At 48.7% G+C, this 18036-nt stretch overlaps 1 protein-coding gene across 1 annotated transcript in view; it reads left to right on the forward strand.

Annotated features, from left to right (window-relative positions):
- PRKN (parkin RBR E3 ubiquitin protein ligase) overlaps positions 1–18036 on the forward strand; it is a 1192284-nt gene that overhangs the window by 192014 nt on the left and 982234 nt on the right. The gene's annotated exons all lie outside the window — the stretch shown is intronic.

Below are 18036 nucleotides of genomic sequence, written 5' to 3' on the forward strand. Positions count from 1 at the left end.
TCTGCATCAGGTCCTCTTTTTTTTTTTCCCTCCCTCCCCGCTCCCCGCTCCCTCATGAGCCCTTGATAATCCACAGATTGTTATTTTGTCATATCTTTCCCTATCCGGAGTCTCCCACCCCCCCCCCTTCTCTGCCGTCCATCTCCCAGGGAGGAGGTCACATGTGGATCCTTGTAATCAGTTCCCCATTTCCAACCCACTCACCTTCCACTCTCCCAGCATCGCGCCTCACACCCCTGGTCCTGAAGGTATCGTCCACCCTGGATTCCCTGTGCCTCCAGCTCCCATATGCACCAGTGTACAATCTCTGCCCTATCCAGTCCTGCAAGGTAGAATTCGGATCATGTTAGTTGGGGGGAGGAAGCATCCAGGATCTGGGGGAAAGCTGTGTTCTTCATCGGTACTACATCGCACCCTGACTGACCCGTCTGTTCTCCTAAATCCCTCTGTGAGGGGATCTCCAGTGGTCGACACTTGGGGCTCGGGTCTCCACTCTGAACTTCCCCCTTCATTCACTATGGTATATATATATATATATGGTATATATACCTGGTCCCTTTGGCACCTCATGATCGCACCGGCTGGTGTGCTTCTTCCATGTGGGCTTTATTGCTTCTGAGCTAGATGGCTGCTTGTTCACCTTCAAGCCTTTAGGACCCCAGACACTATCTCTTTCGATAGCCGGACACCATCAGCTTTCTTTGCCACATTTGCTTATGCACCCGTTTGTCTTCGGTGATCGTATCATGGAGGTGTGCAGCCAATGATATGATTTTTTGTTCTTTGATGCCTGAAAACTGATCACTTTGGGACCACGTGATCACACAGGTTGGTGAGTTCTTCCATGTGGGTTTTGTTGCTTCTGAGCTAGATGGCCACTTGTTTATCTTCAAACCTTTAAGACCCCAGTCACTATCTCTTTTGATAGCCGGGCACCATCAGCTTTCTTCACCACATTTACTTGTTTACCCACTTTGGCTTCAGCAGTTGTGTTGGGAGAGTGAGCATCATAGAGTGCAAATTTAATAAAAGAAAGTATTCATGCATTGAGGGAGTGCTTGAGTAGAGGCCCAAGGTCCTTCTGCCACCTTAATACTAAACCTATAAATATAGACACATAGATCTATTTCCCCATCCATATATATATATACATATATATATATTTGCATGTACATGTCTTTGTCTAGACCTCCATAAATGCCCCTGATTCCCAGCTCCTTCCTCCATCTCCCTTGACTTTCCTCCTGCCCCACCACCATGCTCCATCCCCACCTGGGCTACAGCTGTACCTCTTCTCTATGCAACCTTACCCTTGCTCATTCCCCACCAGGCCCGCCACTTCCCCCTCACTACCATTTTGGGTCCCATGTTGTTCCCTTGTTCCTGTGTTTGTTAACACCACTTCCTTACCCCCCCCATCCCCCTCCCCCACCCCAAGTCCCCCCAGAACTGTCGGTCCGTTGTTTTTCCTCCAGATAGTTCATCCAACCTGTCCTATTCAGACAGACCTGTGGAGACACTAACATGCACGAAAACAAGACAGAGGAAAACAAAGCAACAGTATACAACCAGACAACAAAACAACAAAAACAAACCACTGAAAAAGAACAGAACAAAACAGTTCACAAGAGAAAAGCTTGTAGTTAGTTCAGGGATTGTTTGCTGGCCCTTAGGAGCGTTTTCCAGTCCAGTCTGTTGGGGCACCACGCCCTGGCCCCAAAGTCCACTTTCAGCATTCCCTGGGGACCTTGCCACTCCATTCCCTTGCTGTTCCGCTGCACTCCCCCAGTGCTTTGCCTTGGTGTGGTGGGATCAGGTCAGGTGCAATTCCCACACTGTGTCTCCGGTGCTGTCCCCTGTATCGCCCTTAGTCACTGATTGGCATCATTTCTCATAGTGGGGCCAGCCATGTTGTTCTCTCTGTGGACTGGCTGCTCTACTCAGGAACATCATCCTCACGGCCTGGTGGGCCAGGCTGTGCTCCACTCTCTCCTCCTGCCCCTTCATCTTCTCCCGTGTGCTCTGATCAGATATGTCCATCTCCCGGAGCTGCAGAGTCAATGCCGTCCTTTGGAACAAATTTTTTTCGGGGGAGGGGCAGGAATCCACTTAATTTATGGTGCTGGGGCCAGCCTCCCCGACCTTTCCACTGGTTCCCTACTCCACGCCGGGATATTGCATTCACACCTTGCGGCAGTTTAGTTCCTGGTCAGGACACAGTGTGCTGGAGAACCCATTTCTGTCCCATATATAAGCACTCTGGTAGCCTGGTAGGTTATGCATTGGGCTACAAACTACAAGATTAGGGAAAAAGAAGAGGCTTTCTACTTCTTACTTTTTAATCGTTTCATTAGGGGCTCATACAACAAATGTATGTAAAGCACATTTGTACATTCATTGCCCTCATCTTTCTCAAAACATTTTCTTTCCACTTGAGCCCTTGGTATCAGCTCTTCATTTCCCCCCTGTCCCCCCACTCCCCTCTCCCTCATGAACCTTTGATAATTTACAAATTATTATTTTGTCATATCTTGCACTGTCCGACGTCTCCCTTCACCCACTTTTCTGTTGTCCATCCTCCAGGGAGGAGGTCACATGTAGATCCTTGTAATCGGTTACCCCTTTCCAACCCACCCTCCCTCCACCCTCCCGGTATCGCCATTCACCCCACTGGTCCTGAAGGGATCCTCTGCCCTGGATTCCCTGTGTTTCCAGTTCCTATCTGTACCAGTGTACATCCTCTGGTCTAGCCAGATTTATAAGTTAGAATTGGGATCATGATAGTGGGGGGGGGCATTTAGGAACTGGAGTTGTATGTTTCATCATTGCTACATCGCACTCTGACTGGCTCATCTCCTCCCAGAGACAAGGCTTTCTACTTCTGAAAATATTTATAGCCCCTGAGGCCCACAGGGGCAGTTCTATTCGGCTCCATGGGGTCACTCTGATTTGGAATCAACTTGTTTTGGTTCTTTATACAGTGGAAGATTGTATAAGTGTAAAATTATAATATTCACCGTCCACAGCCAGGCACCGCCACCACCTGCATTCTGATTCACCAACTCCTTGCGAGTGCTTTCAAAATGTGGTCCGTGGTCCATGCACAATGGCTGCCTGGAATAAAGGACACTCCTTTTGTACACCCTGTCACCACACAGCCACGCAGCCTCTGAACCAGCAAACCAGAAAGCCACGTCTGTCCTTGCAGGTCTACTGGCTTGCACTCTGCCTAGGGGATGACATTCGAAATGTGGATGCCAGATATAGACTGGGCGAGTGTTTCTAAAGAGAAACTGTTTCTCCTCTGTGCTGCTTTGATTTACAATAATTGGTCCAAAGGGAGCTGTCTGGTTGGAATGTGTTTTCACTCTGCTGTTTGACTGTGGTTGACCAGAAACACACATTATTGACGGATTGATGATACAATCTATGCATGAATTATGTTCACAGTCCGTGGGGATAGGAGAGAATCGATCGTTCTTGGAAAGAAGGAACCAAGACGTCTCTCTAGGGAATGCTGTCTCGTCTGTGTGGAGTCCCGAGCGTGTCATCTTTCTTTCCCCCGGGGTTAGACTGAGTTGTGGGATTGGGGCTTGTCAAAAGCCCAAGCAGCCTCTTTCATTGAGACGCATTGAGGTGACCCAAAAGCCCAAGCAGCCTCTTTCATTGAGACGCAATGAGGTGACCCAGAAATATGCACATTAGCTTTGTAAAAGCTATACGCCTTCTGCAAATGGATTTTTAAAAGTTTTCTTTGAGAATCATGTTAATGATATAAATGCCCAAACGTATGCCATTCTCAACAGTGATCTAAAAATGGTTTCCATTGTGGTGAGGCTATAGGTGCCGGAGCATTCACGTCTCCCTGTACAGAGCAGTAATCCTGCAAGGCGCATCCTTCAAGTCCACAGCCATCCTCTCTGTCCATTCCCAAGTCACTGCACTCCAAAGATATCCATGAACTTTGCAGGAGAAACTTCCCTGCTTGGCTGCCTGTCCCCTGGTAATCCCGAAGAACTTGGTGGTTGTCAGTCATTCGCTGACTTCCAGGACGTCCAGCAGTGTCTCCTTTCAGCTCTAATGAACATCCAGTTTTATAAGTGTTTAAAGTCGGTGGGCATGGCTTCCCTAGCTGGCCATGAACAACGACCTGGAGACCCACACGACGTGAAGCTCCTCTCCCAAGGCTGCGAGTGGCTGCATCCCGTGGGTTCTAGCCAGTGTGGGGACTCAGCCAGATCACAAAATTGGGCAAAACCAATATATAATTGTTTTTTTTTAATTTTGAGTTTGGTGAACTGGTATGAAAATGATACTTTTTCCTCCCCAACAAAATTTTATTGGGACCTCTTACAGATGTCATCCCATTCCGTAGTTGAATCCTACTGAGCAGTAGTGTACAATTGCTACCACATTCAGTTTCAAAACATTTTCTTCCATCTTGAACGCCTTGTTGTCAGCTCCTCTTTACCCCCCCCCCCACACACACACCATACCCCCAGGAACCCTTATTCTACTATTGTCACTGTAGTTTCGTCATTCCTGGGATTCATATACCGAAAACCAGAAAAACATCGAACAATTCAAGAGGGCTACCCACAATGCCGAAATACATTAGCGACAAACCCCATGGGGAAAAAACAGATAGGGGCTGGGGGTGGGGGGAGAAAGGTGGAAGTCATCACAAGTTTGGATATATAGCCCACCCCCCAGGGGGACGAGTAACAGCAATGTGGGTGAAGGGAGACAACGGACAGTGTGAGACACGAAATAACAATAATATAGAATTGATCAAGGGTTCCCGAGGATGGGAGGGAGAGGGAGGGAGGAGAAGAAAGAGGAGTTGATACCAAGGGCTCAAGTAGAAAGAAAATGTTTTGGAAATGTTGATGGCAATATATGTGCAAGTGTGATTAATACAATTCAATGATGGATTGTTATAAGATTTGTAAAAAAAACCAATAAAATGATTAATAAAAAATAGCTATAAAAAAAACTTCCTTCTCCAGTTTTAAGACAGAAGATAGACAACATTGAAAACCAGATCAGGCTCCAGGTACATCAGAGGGTGGATCAAGTGACAAGGTTGTAACCGTTCAAGTCAGGTTTATCGTTTTGATCTCCTATAGTCCTCTCTCCAATACTCTGCTTTGTAAGCAGTGTATCCCATCCTTCAATCGTGATTTGAGGGAAATCCCCAGATTCTCACAAATTGACATTCTTTACTCCGTTTTAATGTTGATCTGCACAACAGCATGCTCTAAGCCCAAAGTCATGGTCATTTCCCCCAACTTTGATGGAACTATGTTTGTAACATTTAGTTATCATTTCATAAAACTCATTTTACGTTTCATGAAATACTACCTCTTTATTCTCTGTTTGTTACTTAAGTAAACACATGTGATGGAAAGAGAAAAAGTGCCAAGCATCCGGAGGGTGACACGCTGTCACGCCTTTCAGCTTTGTGTGTCGCCCCTCGTGCCCGCGAGCTAGTACGAGGGAATTCTATAATTCCTGAAAGTGTTCTGAGAGCTAAACATATTGTCAGAATAACTGCTGTAAATTCAGCGAAGCAGAAAGAATTTTTTTTTTTCAAAGATGGACATCTATACTCAAAGAAGACTAGTCTCTGATAGATCAAACTCAAGAATTGTTGTCTAATTGGCCAACCCGGAAAGGAATGGGATCCCATGAAACTCCTCCCATGAAACGATGGTCCAAGGTCAATCACACAGCCCCTGATGCTCAGATAAACGCGCAGAGTACTGCAAGTGAGGACGCCAATCAAGCGCAATATGGAAATATCTTCAATAACCGTTTTGTTATTTTTGTATTATGTGATATTTTTCATTAATAGTTTAAAACTCATCATCTAATTTTATGTACCTCTTTTATTCTCATTTAAGTATTAAGTGTATCAAATAATAAACTACCTTTGATACATCTTTTTTTATACTTACAAAGGTCACTAAAGCAGCGAACCAATTGTTAAAATCTCTGAATTACACCACCTGTTTGAGTCTCCAGCATTCTGGCGAGCATCTGAGATTGTTTGCTCTGCAGACCACCCAGAGACTCCTTCAAATGGATTGGCAAATTAAAATTTTAATGAATTTTCTTTTTACTTCTCTAGCTGGTAGAGCATACTGAGGAGCTGCTGTTGGTGAACATACTTTGAAGGCTCCTCATTAACCCTGAAAGGGTGCTGGCTTTGCCACCACTTGGTCCTCCATGTGGAACTAGGTAGCCCCTCCTGACTTGCCAGCCAAGCAGACTGTGCTTTTGTGACGCATTAGCATCACGGAGCGGTTTCGATACAATGACTCATGGAGCCCATCTCTGTAAACAGAGAGCCCACTTGGTCATTTACTGCCACCACTGCCATGGAAAAGACCTCATTCCCATCTTAGGCTTTTAACTCTGAGAAGACGGTACCTTCCCTCATAGCCCACAGTCCACAGAGACCAGCCCTGGAGAGAGACAGGTTTTCTAAACAGGGTCAGTGGCATTTACGGACCAGGTGTGCTTGCTTGGCAGCACAGTCATCTCTGTGGGATATGTCTGCTAGTGTTGGCCAGGGGCTTCCATGCCCGTTCGAGTTGATTGCAATGGGTTGGGGGGGGGGGCGAGGGCCGGGGCGAGAGCTGTCTCTCTGGAAGGCCAGACCTAGACAGCAGGTGGGGGCACAAAAGAGTCTGAGTGGCTCTTGTCCGCATGGGGCTCCACGTGTTTCCACAGCCCCATGGTGAAGGCATTTGTAGATGTGAGTACTTTCTTTATTTGAGCAAAGTGTGGTGCGTACATGATCTGGGGATATTTCTGCATGATTTAATAGTCAATTGTTCTGTAAGAAGAGATTATTGACTTACATGGAAGAGGCAACTTGTGCGTGTAAATATTCATAATGCATGGTAAGTACACAAGTGAATTTTACATAGGAGAAATCTCAATAGAATATAACACAATCATTTACCTCAGCATGTTCTGTTTCCGTTGCTGGTAGGGACACCTTCCCAGGGAGAAGCCCCTCCTTTGTGACCTCATGGGTGGGCTGGACCCACCAGCCTCGCCCTGGGAGCAGGATGTGGTCATCAGTCTGGGAAACCCTGTAGGGCCACTTCACCCTGTCCTCCAAAACACCAAGCTCAATGCCGCGGAGTCAATTCCGACTCACGGCGGCCCTACGGGACAGGCTAGAACTGCCGCTGTGGGTTTCCGAGCCTGTGACTCTTTATGGGAGTAGAGAGCCTCGTCCTCCCATGGAGCAGCTGGTGGTTTCTAACCACCGACCTCAGGATTTGCAGCCCGACACATAACCCACACCACCACCACCACAGCTCCTTGCTCTATCCTGCAGGGCCAGAAGTGAACTTGATGGCAGTGAGCTCGTGAGACCACAAGGGCCCCAGACAGTGAAATGATTCCAGAGCAGGCTGTCCTTCGAAGCTCTGTAGCCAGTACTTCAAGAGACAGGCCCGGTGACCTGCTTCTACGACCAAGCCAGCTGCACTGTCACGGTGTTGATGCGGGCTGACTCAGCCCCCCTAGAAGAGGGTCACTGCCCCAAAGGGCTTCAAGGCTGGACTCCGGCGTTGCTGCAGCAGCCAGTTGTCTTTCTTCCACTGAGTGAGTGGTGGGTTCAGACATGGACCTTTGCAGTAGCGGCCAAAGAGTAAACCTCTGTGCCACCAAGGGTTCCCCTAGGAAACCCAACGGAACAGTTTGACTCAGTCACATGGAGTCAGAATAGCTAGGAATGGATGCATCAGCAACCAACAACTATGACAGGAAGAAACCGTGTGCGTGTGTGTGTAAATATATCTACTGTGTTGTAGGGACAAGTGCTAATGCTCCAAAAAACAGCCACCACAGCTGTGCGAGTCCTCTCTGTGTCCCTGGACCCACCTCAAATACACCCTTGCACACGGAGCCAGGGTGCTACAGCACAGCCAGAGGACCACGGCCAACGCTTCCTGCTCCCTTACCCTACTCTGAGTTCTGGGTATGTTGGCATCATGGCAACCATGTGGCTAGTTTCTGGCAGCCCACTTCACTCAAACGCTACAAAGCCTCCCAGAGCAAGCCTTCCCCCCCTCTCTTTCCTCCCATTCTCCCCCACCCCCACCCCCACTGGAAAATCTTCTGTCTGGCCTGCAGGCTTGCTGTGTTGTACATCCTGCTCTGGAAGCCCCTTGAGCATCAGAAAGGAGTGCCTCTCCTCTTATTGGCCCCAGGTCAGTCTTTTGGTCTATGTGTAGAGAGTCTGTCTTCCCCTTAGAGTTGAGTAGACACACACACTATCTGCCATCAAGCTGATTCTGACTCACAGGAACCCTATAGGACAGGGTAGAGCTGTCTCTGTGGGTTTCTGAGAATGTAACTCTTTACAGGAGTAGAAAGCTTCATCTTTCTCCCTAGGAGAGACTGCTGGTTTCCAGCTGCTGGCTTTGCAGTTAGCAGCCCCATGCATAACCATGATACCCCCAGGGCTCTGGGTGTAGACACATGTGCATATTTTGTTCAGGTAACTCAATGGAATGGGCATACCTGGGTATGTTCTGGAAACCATTTGTTTTCTTCTCTCTTCTCAATATTTCCTGTTATTGTTGTTTCTTGGTCAGTGTGGAAGTCCACATGAGAAGCACCCAGGGGATTTGGTTTAACTGAATCATTAGTGTGGATTGTTGCCAGATACAAATTACAGGCACGGTGGTGTCTGTGTCTAAGGAGCTGTTAGGTGTGGTTCTTGAGAGAAGTACAACCAGTGACGCTTGTATGTGTTGTAGATAGAGATTTATAGCAAGCAGTGGCTCACACAGTTTCAGAAGTCGTAAGTCCAGCCTCGTTCAAATCAGGCTTCTCCTTACTCATGGAAGATGAACAGAAAACAGGATAACAAAGCTGGCAGGGGGGTACAGGCTGGCAGATGGTGAAGTAAATGAATCCACAGCCAGTTTAATGAATCCACTGTTGATAGTTCACTGAAGGTTCCTGGGATCTGCAGATGCAGGATCCGGCTTCAGCAGAAGGTGAAGGGCCAAAGAGAATTCTACTCTGCTGGGTCTCTTATTCAAAAGGCTCCACTATGACAAGGTGGCATCAGCCTATGACCTGATTGACAGGCAGGACTTTACCCCTACCCTTACTTACCCAGGACTAAGTTGACATAATCACAAGAGTCCTGCTGGCACAGTAGATTAATCATTGGGTTGCTGCTCATGACATCATCAGTTCGGAATCCAGCAACCACTCCTTGGAGTGAAACAAAGAGGTCTGCTCCCCTAAAGGTCAACAGCACTGTAAACCCACAGGGAACTGTTTTACTGCCTAGCAGGCCGCAGCGAGTCAATGACATGGGTTTTGTGTGTGTTTATGGGGAAATACCAAGACAACCAGCCTTTTCTTTTTCTTTTTCTTTTCAATTCCTTCTAAAAGAGATTCTACTTTACTGAAACAAGACACAGTGTCTGCTAAGCTGAAGAAAACATGATGTTTTTGCTTTCCCAGATTTTCTGGTGTTTATGTCGATTTCATGCTTCTAAATACGTGCTGGATGTTACAGTCTCACCGCCTGCCAGTGGGCCCATTCGGATCCCTGTAGAGGGGTTCCCAAGCTCTAGAGCAGGGGTTCTCAACCTTCCTGACGCCACGACCCTTTCATACAGTTCCTCAGGCAGTGTTGACCCCCAAACATCAAATTATTTTCGTTGCTACTTCGTAACTGTAATTTTTCTACTGTTATGATTTGGGCGACCCATGTAAAGGGTCATTGGACCCCCAAAGGGGTCACGACCTAGAGGTTGAGAGCTGCTGCTCTAGATCTTTATGGGATCAGATAGCCTCAACTTTCTGCCAAGGATTGGGCTGGTGGGTTTGAACCCTGGACCTTATGGTTAGTAGCCCAATAGGGCTTCTAGAAGCTACCCACAGTGCACTTTTTATTAATGTGAACATTTTTGTGACAAAGTATTCAATGAGCAAAACCAAACATCAACTAATAGCTTACACTCCCAAGAAGTCTCCCTCCAGAAGGTAACTAGTAGATGGGATAGCATGTGAACTTAGGGTGGAGCTTTCCAGTCTGTTTGTTTGGTTTTAACCTCACTACTGTTTCTTGGAGGCAGCTCAAGGTTTAGAGACTCTCTAATCCTCAGTCCCATTGTTTTTGTCTCCCTCCCAAGGAAGAGTTTAGGTGAGGGACAGCATTCAGAGCAGAGTCAGAGAAAAGGTTGATATATTGAGAAAGAAGTGCAAAGGGACCCTGGCTAGTCTGAAAGGCCCCTCGGAATGAATGCTGAGCCAGACTTGGCATTCAGCTAATGGCCAACCTCCCACCAGTGGCCGGCCTTCAGGAGGGTCTTCTCTTATTGGCTGGTTCTCTGTGGCGTTACCTCCTCACTCCAGGTATGTGCATCCCTGCACCCTTGCACCTCAGAGTTCATGCTATGCCCTTGTATCCACACCCCAAACCCAAGAGACTATTCAGCCATAGTAGGGCAGGGTAAATATCCTGTATTACCCCCTCATCCCCACCACCAGCACCCCTTTTCCCCACTTCTGGTGTCTGCTTGATGAGGAAATGTATCTTATCTGCCCTTCACCCCCCTTGTACAGGGCAGGCATGTGTGTGAAGTGTGTACGCCTTCGTCTTGTGTTAACAGTCTGCTGTCTTCGCCTCTTTTCCCTTTGCCGGCTTCTGTCTAGCTAATATTCTGGTTAGCAATAGAAAGAGGCATTGGAGGCTAATGCTACAACGGGTCCTAAAGTCCTAGAGTCTGCTCTGTCCTCTCACTCTGTAATCACTGGCTCTGTAATCCCCATATCGCACCAAATGAGCTCCTCTTTACTTGAGCTCCTATTTATTGTGCCATTTCAGCGCCTTTTCAAATAAACTTCTTGGCCCATTTCCTGTTTGCGTTTGCCCCTTGAGACAGTATCCTTAGACTGTGCAGCTGTGTATTTACAGTGAGGTTTCCACACGATTCTGAGGAATACTGAAAGCCTCTTCCCTTGAACCCACCCTCTAAGACACAGTAGACCTGACCCGATGGGGTTTCCAAGCCTGCGTTCTCCCAAGGAGCAGCTGGTGAGATCGAAGGACTCCCCGCCATCACCCCCACATTTTGGGTAGCAGCCCGAAGTAAGCAGCGCTCCACCGGGCCTTCTCCAGCCCTTCTGAGCAAAACACAAGCCCGGTCTTGCCTTCCTCTTCGATTGATGACAATAAGGATGACTCTCCGTAGTTTCAAGGGAACAGTCAAGGGCGTTTCACAGCTTGCATGTCTGACAGAGATGGTGACTGTCCCATCTTTCTCCCAAGGAGGCCTTGGTGGACTCCCACAGCCCACCTTCGAGTGAGCGGCCCCGCGCGTAACCCACTGCTCTTTGTAATAAAGGGCACTTGACTGAATCGCCTCCAAAGAGTAAGAGGAAACAAGACAAGGTGTGAAACTTGAACACACTTGAACATAGATCGACGAGTCTGGACTTCTAACCGTGAACGGAAATGCAAGAAGCCAGCTCATAAATTCTCTGCATTAGAGCCAGATTGAATGAGAGAGAGAGAGAAAGAGAGAGAGAGAGAGATATCCTTCCACCTAAACTGTTCTGGCCTGAAATCTGATCACTGGTTTTTAGGATAGAAAGCGGGTGGCTCAGTGGTTAAGCACTTGGCTGGCAACCAGCCTCCAGGGCTGCAGTTTGAACCTGCAGGCAGCTCTGATGGGAGAGAGCCAGAGAAGCCGCCCTCTACGTTCATAAAAACGGTGCCTTGTTGACCCCGTGAGGCAGTGCTGCTGGGCCTCGAGGGTTCTGTGAGTCAGAATTGCCCGGGCAGCAACGGGTGAATCAGTTTATGTGAGAAAACATGCAGAGATAAAGGGAGAAAGAGGCCCGGCCCTGTGACTAAGTGGGCGACTCTGGGATAAGAAACTGTCATTCTGAGTACCCTTTTCGTCCCCACTCTTCTTCTCTGAGGCCCTGCTCCCCATGTGGCGGCGTTTCACTCTCACTGGGTGTTGGGCTCAGTTGGAGGGCCAGGTGCTGGCCTTCCTGCTGTCCCTGAGCAAGGGAGCGCCTTCTCAGGGAGGCTCCCCTGGCCCTGGCTGCTGTGCGAGAGAGGATTGGTGTCTCTTCCTGGCGTCTGCTTTGCTCTTCTTCAGATTTCTTCCAGCTTCACTTAATGGCTTCTTAACAGAAACACGTATGTTATTTCTAATCAGTGGGTACCTATTAGGCACAGGGAAATTACTCATTGATGTCTCTAAAAATTTCCCCAAAGGATAAACCCACTGCGTTGCGGGTGAGCCTGACTCACAGTGACCCTACAGAGGTGTCCCAAGACTAGGAATTGTTATGGGAGAAGACAGTCTCATCTTTTGCCCCTGGTCCTACCGGTGGGTTGGAACCGACTTTGTGGTGGGCATCCCAGCACCAGCCTCACAGTGCCACCAGGACTCCTTCCAAAAAAATGAACATGCTCTTGAAAATAGAGGTGTGTGTGTGTGTAGCCTGAGAGGGTCTGTTTTATGTCAGTGTTCAAGGTGAAGGTGACTCTTCTTGCGCACTGCTCAACTGGACACCGCGGAGAGGGCATCCTCTGTCTGTACCATGGAGAGACCAGAGCCCCCCACCACCACCCAGGCTCCAGGTGGACGGGGACTCCCAGGACCCAGCAAGAGGTTGGGGGTTAACCTGCCTCCTGCCATGTGTTTCCCTGAGGAAACCATACTTGGAGATTTGAAAGATGTCCTGAGCTTACTGAACAGCCCCCATTCACAGTGATTCACAACACCAGGCACCCGGGGCCCTTGGTGGCCACTTGCTTATTGCGAACCTGCTCTGAAGCCCAGGCTGCTCTGTGCTGTGGGCTGTGGGCTCTGCGTTGTATAGAGCATATGCGGTATGCATATGCACCTGCATGTGTGTGGTCTACTGTATGCTATCTGCTGTATAAGGTGCACTGTATGTTGTGTACGGAATTCATGTGTGCGTTTTAGACTGGCATCGGTGTGCTGTTGTTCTGTGCTGCATATGTATAATATAGGATCTGTCCTCAATGCTGTGTACTATATTCATACACTGAGCTCCATGCACTGTGTGCTATGTTCTCTGTATTATGTTACGTGGATTGTATGCTGTGCACTATATTCCATGTGTCACGTGCTCTATTTATGTGCTGAATTCTGTGCACTCTGTGCTATATTCCATGTACTCTATTCCGTGCATTGTCTGCTGCATACTATCTTCTGCGTGCTGTGTGCTATAATCATGTACTGTGTACTGTATTCCGTGTATCATGTGCTCTATTCATGTACTGGATTTCAACACTATGTGCTATATTCTATGCATTGTATTCTGTGCATTGTCTGCTATGCACTATATTCTGTGTATTGTGCATTATATTCATGCACTGTGATCTGTGTAGTATCCTCTGTATACTGTGTGCTCCATTCAATGCTCGATATAAGGTTTGTGTGCTGCACTCATATCTGTGTGCTATCTTCTGTGTATTCTGTGGACTCTACACCAGGGGCTCTGTGCTGTGTATCCTATGAAATCCCCCATCTCCCCACTGTGATGACCCATCAAGGCAAGGACCAAATACATGTTTCAAAACAACTCATTTCCCTATTCTAATCATATAGCTGCTGTTATTAGTGATAGAGGCCACCTTCACTCCTAAGACAATGCTGATGAGCCATGCACGGATGCATGGCCCCATTTAACAGATGGCTGGATGCTGTGAACAAAGACATGTTCACGGGAGGAGGGCCAAAGTTGACCTGACTGTGCACACATGTGTCCTTCCACACCTTACTGCTTTCCCTGCCCTGCCCGGGTTACTGGGGTACCACCCACTGACTGTTACTGTGTCACTGTCCACTGTTACTGACCACCTTATTACTGTGTTACCAACCACTGACTGTTATTGTGTCACTGTCCACTGTTACTGTGTCACCACCCAATGACTGTTATTGTGTCACTGTCCACTGTCAGTTACTCTGTCTCTGGCTTCTGTCAGTTACTGTGTCACTGACCTCTGTCAGTTACTATGTCACTGACCACTATGTTACTATGTCACTGCCCACTACTGTCTGTTACTGTGTCACTGACCTCTGTCAGTTACTGTGTCACTGACCACTATGTTACTGTGTCACTGCCCACTGTCTGTACTCTCTCTCTGACCTCTGTCTATTACTATGTCACTGACCACTGTGTTACTATGTCACTTCTCACTGTCTGTTACTATGTCACTGACCTCTGTCTGTTACTATGTCACTGACCTCTGTCTGTTACTGTGTCACTGTCCACTGTCTGTACTCTCTCTCTGACCTCTGTCAGTTACTGTGTCACTGACCTCTGTCTATTACTATGTCACTGACCACTGTGTTACTATGTCACTGCTCACTTGTCTATTACTATGTCACTGACCTCTGTCTGTTACTGTGTCACTGACCACTGTCTGTTGTTGTCTCACTGCCTACTGTTAATGCCCCAACCCGACCACCAAGAATGGGATTCTTCACCCTAAGGCAGCTTCTCTCCTTCCTCTGAGCCCTCAGTCTGGCCCAGGGCCATACCCCTCCTCTCTCCCTGCCTCCTGAGAAAGGACTTCACACACTGCATGTGTCCTTCGGTGGCTGTGAGAGCTGGTCTGTCGCTGCTTTGTTCGCTTTGTCATGCCTCTCCCATCCTTCCAAGTTGTGGAGGGAAAGCTAGAAGATGAGGCCTAGGAAGAGTTACTAGAAGTAAACCCCCGCCGCCCCAGCGTGCCTGCTCTGTCTGTGTGCTCTTGGGTAGCCCACATGTCCTTTTACAGAGGACTGAGGCCGAGGGGGCCGTGCCTTCGGCTTTTTTTGTTGTAGTGCATCAGTCACACAGGCGTCCAGACAGGACCACGTCCTCAGAGGGGAATGACGGACTAAACACATGCTGCAGCTGTGGGCTCCCACATCAGAGCATTAGGGAGGGGGGTGCGAGACCAGGCCATGTTTCACTCTGGTGTACCTAATGCCCCTATGAATCGGGACTAGCAGTACAGCAAACACACACAGGTACTCACTCCTAAACTGGCAATCTGACAGCTATGTGACTGGGAATACCACCCAGTTCCCCATGGACTGCTCAGGAAAGGCCCCTGGGCGTGGCCCTCTAGGCCCGAGTCCATTTTGGCATCCTAGGACCCAGCAATTCAGGCGCGGCTGGTGGTTGGCAGCTGCAGTGCTCTGTGCTCTCCCTTCATGCCAGCCTCATACACACTGCAGCTGGGTGCCGCCTCGTCCTGCACTGTCACCCACGCCAGAGGGTTCTCACTGACTGATTTTTGAAGGTACTCGCCAGGCCTTTCTTCGTAGCCCCTCTTAGGCCGCCGGCTGCCCTGACACCTGAGGAACTTCATAGCAGTATACCAGCCCCACATTCAAATGGGTGGTCAGCCACACCTAGGGTGCTGAGAAACAAAACAAGTGACACTCACAGATGCATAAGAAAGAGCTTGGCATCAAGAAGTAATCTAATATCAAGAAGGCATCCCAGCCCAGTCCAACTCAAATCCCCGGGTCTGAGCAGAACCAGACCCTCTTCGGACTCCATTCCAGCATAGCTGCAGGCCAATGATGCAGGAAGGGGAAGAGGGAAGCAGGACGCTCACAGGCCAGTGGCTCAGAGGCATGGGGATGGAAACAGGGCAGGGCTCTGACAGTTCCAGGGTTGGGCCATCCCTAGAGGCAGACAGAGTCCCAGCCAGCAGGAAGCTGACGAAACAGACAGCAAGGGGAGGGGTCCAGTGCCTCTCTTATAAAAAGGCTACCCCCACTCACCCAAAGAGGCATCATCAGGCTGCAACCTCATTGGCAAGTTGGATCCTGCCCCCTACAGGGGTGTAAGTTGACAGAATCTAACTACCGGAGTTGCACTGGCTAGACATTGAGGCTTTGTCTCGTCTCTGGTATGAAAGATGAGAATTCCCCATGGACCCACCATTGTCCATGTATGATTAGTGACTGGAGGCTTAGGGAACATATCTACAGACAAATGCAGTCAAGATCATGGCTGTTAAGATGGGGAGGGGTGTCCTGCATGGAACACTGTAAGCCACTCACCCTTGCTCTCAAATGGAATGCAGTTGATCTTTGCTCTACTCCAAGCTCAGGTGGCTTTTTATGCTGCATCGCATTCCCTTTTCCGGACAGCTGCAGAGGGAGCCCTGGTGGCACAGTGGATTTTGCACTGGGCTGCGAACCTCACAATCAACTGCTCAAAACCACCCGCAGCTCCTCAGGAGAAACTGGAGATTTGGGGCCCTTTAAAAAAGTACAATCTTGGAAATGCTCAGAAACAACTCTTCTAAGCCGGGAACAACACTGTGTCAGTGAGTCTGTTTGCATTTTTTTTCCTTTTGATTTCGTCCAACTGAACTCTAATTCACCGAGTGGGTCCCTGCAGAATGCCTTTCTCGCATAGCCAAGCTACTGCCTGGTAGCAGCACTCCAGCAAACGGCCGCTGTGCGGGCGTAGGTGCACCTGGGACTCATTGCGCCCTGAGGAGAAGCTTCTTGTAGCAGAAAGACTGGATCAGATTGACTTTGACGTGTCCTCAAATGTGTTACTTCAAGTCACTTCATAGAACGACAGGTGTGGTCACTTGCCTTCAGAATAAGCTTATGGTTTATTTGTTTGTTTTGGCTAAACATCACATCCAATTGACCAAGATTATTGAATGGGCGTGTTGAACTAGGTAGAGAAGATTTCCTTATTTCTCTTCACTTGCTATTGAGATATACGCTGTGGATCGTTTGAAGTGGGGACGCGGCTTTGTGCACGTCAGGGTGAAATCATACACAATCCTACATCTTTGCTTGGCATGCTGCATGAGGCATTCCGTCTTTGTTATTGCTGCATCGGTATTTTGTAGGGGAATCTAGGCTGTTCCTTGGCGCTCTGGGTGCTATTTATAGAGAGGAAATAAAGCACACTTTCCTGGTGATGGATTTTGCCTTTTACTCCAGGATTTACCTTGACTTCCTGTGACCCAAGAATGGGTTTTAGCTGAAGCCCCCTGACACGGAGCCCTTCAGGAAGGAACACAATGGAGCATCTCCCATCTGCACTGATCAGTAGCGGTTCAAGGCCAAGGTCTGTACATAGCGCAGAGAGGGGCAGGGAACCGGTTCTTGACATGGGGCTGCGCGGAGGGCTCTGTTAGGCCACCCCGAGGGTTGACAATGATGTTACAGTGCCTGGAATGAGGTCCCAGCAGAGTGGGAGAGATGCCCTGAAACCCTGAGCTCATAAGAACAAGTGGGAAGTGATTGGTTTGAGCTCCTGCTCCAGGCAATCCCTAGTTCCCAACAAAACACTACTCTGTTCTGGGTCCCTTGCGGTGGAGGTGACAGAAGAGGTGACAAACTGACCAGTTTAGAGCCAGCGTTACTTTCCATGGACATCCGACTAGCCAGTCCCTAAGCTGAACTATCATCCCTCAGGGGGATGAGCCCAAGGTGGGGGCTGCATCTCCCTTTGTCACCCTCCCCCCAAGGAGAGGAAGGAGCTACAGAGGAATAGGCAGTCAAATCTGGCGAGGGAGAGGTGAGGCAGGAAGACCTACCACACAGCCCACAGCCCTGTAGGTGCCCTCTGCAGGGCTCAGAGACTGTACCTTCCAGTGGACAGAGGGTGGGGCTGCTCACCTCACGGTCAGCAGAGTCGTCACCAGTCACTCTGAGGGAGAAAGGTGAGGCTTTCTAATCCTTTGAAGAGATACAGACTCTAGAACCCACGGGGGTACTTCTGCCCTCTCCCATCGGGTGGGTCTGAATCTGAGTCAACTTGATGGAAGTGAATTCGGTTTGAGTTTTGGTGGCATAATGGGTTACTCATAGGTCAGCTGTTCGAATCCACCAGTCAGTCTAAGGGAGAAAGATGAGGCTTTATCTTCCTGTAGAGGTTTAATCTGGGAAACCCCACAAGGGCAATGTTACTCTGCCTTCTAGGGTCCCTGAGTTGACTTGATGGCAGAGAATGAGACTATGCTCA

The sequence above is a fragment of the Tenrec ecaudatus genome, chromosome 7, assembly GCF_050624435.1.
Source record: "Tenrec ecaudatus isolate mTenEca1 chromosome 7, mTenEca1.hap1, whole genome shotgun sequence".
NCBI classification, from domain to species: Eukaryota; Metazoa; Chordata; class Mammalia; order Afrosoricida; family Tenrecidae; genus Tenrec; species Tenrec ecaudatus.